Source organism: Thermobia domestica, chromosome 12 (assembly GCF_964235325.1).
Source record: "Thermobia domestica chromosome 12, izTheDome1.hap1.1, whole genome shotgun sequence".
In the NCBI taxonomy this organism is placed as follows: Eukaryota; Metazoa; Arthropoda; class Insecta; order Zygentoma; family Lepismatidae; genus Thermobia; species Thermobia domestica.
This window is the reverse complement of record NC_137465.1, coordinates 165,221,828-165,223,732: the sequence shown is the minus strand read 5'-3', so window position 1 is coordinate 165,223,732 and position 1,905 is coordinate 165,221,828. Positions and strand designations below refer to the sequence as shown.

The 1,905-nt window shown below is 27.8% G+C and overlaps 1 pseudogene; it reads left to right on the top strand.

The window, feature by feature from the left end:
- Positions 1-265: 265 nt before the first annotated feature.
- Positions 266-1,905, top strand: part of LOC145666171 (NADH-ubiquinone oxidoreductase chain 4 pseudogene) — a 16,442-nt pseudogene continuing 14,802 nt past the window's right edge.

Genomic DNA, 1,905 nt, shown 5'->3' with positions numbered 1-1,905 from the left:
ATTTTAAAAAGAGGATGATGTAAGCGGATTGGTGTTGACATATGGCTTAGAAGGCCGAAGAGGACCTTGATATAATGAAGTGATCTTTACTACTGCAATTAATGTAATAAATAGGTATGTTGCTAATATAATAGTATTCATTAAGATTGATGTTATATAAAATTTCATACCGGGGATTTCTTGGTAATTAGTCATATAATGATGAGGATCTGGTAATGAAGTTATGTTTGGTAGCAGAAGAGGATCGATAATTATTATAAGAATTATGAGCAATGGAACTAGAAAAATTAGTAGGAAAAGATTAGGTGTTAGAGTAAATATTTCATTTGATGCTAGTCTTGTAACGTAAATAAATAGAACTAATATACCTCCTAGAAAAACTAAAAAGAGAATATAAGAAAATCAAGGAGATTCTCTTATAGTTGAAATAGTTAAGCAGGTGGTAATAGTATTGACAATGAGTATTAATCCCATTGATAAGGGATGGGATATTTGAATTAGAATAAATCTTAGAACTACTAAAATTATAAGTAATATTCAGGTTATTTTAATTTCAAGAGATAGTTTATTAAAATATTAGTTTTGGGGACTAAAGATAAGTTTATACTTTCTCTTGATGCCTTTAGAATTTTATTCATTAATGGTTTACAAGACCAACGTTTTAATTAAACTATAAAAGCTTATGAAAATATTATTTATTTTGTTTTCTTGTTTTCTAATTATTTTAGGAATAGCTTGTTTTGTTATTCAACGTAAGCATTTATTGATAGTTTTATTAAGACTCGAATTTATTGTGTTGATAAGTTTTTTACTTTTGTCTTATTCTCTAGGAAGCTTGTATGTTGAAAACTATTTTTGTTTATTATTTTTAACTTTTAGTGTTTGTGAAGGTAGTTTAGGTTTATCAATTTTAGTGTCTATTGTTCGAACTCATGGAGGTGATTACTTAAATTCTTTAGTCGTATTACGATGCTAAAATATTTAATGTTTATATTGTTTTTAATACCTTTGGGCTTTAATTTTAAATTATGATGAGTTGTTCAGTTTTGTCTTATTAGTATTTGTTTTTTGTTTATATTAAGAAATAGTATAGGACTGGTTCCTTGGGAGGTAGGTTATTATTTGTGAAGAGACAGCCTGAGATATTCGTTGATTTTATTAAGTATTTGAATTGTTATTCTTATGATTATAGCTAGAGAAGGCGTACTAAGAAGTTCATTTTATACTACGAGTTTTATTAGTTTAGTTTTATTATTACTTGTATTACTTTATTTGAGATTTTCTTCTTCTAGATTATTTATGTTTTATTTATTTATTTTTTTTGAAGGCTCATTAATTCCTACATTATTTTTAATTTTGGGTTGAGGTTATCAACCTGAGCGAGTGCAGGCAGGCATATATTTGTTGTTTTATACTTTATTTGCTTCACTACCACTTGTGATCGGAATTTTTTATTTGGAATATGTTAGGGGTAGTTTATTGATAATTAATATGAGAAGTGTAATAGATCTAGGCATTACATACTATATATGGTATTTTACTTTAGTTGTTGCTTTTTTAATTAAAATACCTATATTTTTGGTTCACCTTTGATTACCTAAAGCACATGTTGAAGCACCTGTAAGTGGTTCGATAATTTTGGCGGGAGTTTTATTGAAGTTAGGGGGATATGGGCTATTACGTATTCTATATTTTATAGAAAATGTGGCTGTAAATATAAATTTAATTTGATTTGGTATTAGAGCTGTGGGTATTTGATCAGTTAGATTAGTGTGTTTACGACAGGTTGATGTAAAATCTTTAATTGCTTACTCTTCTGTTGCGCATATAGGGTTAGTATTGATAGGATTATTAACGATGGGATTATGAGGATTTAGAGGCGCTCTTACATTAATGATTGCTCAC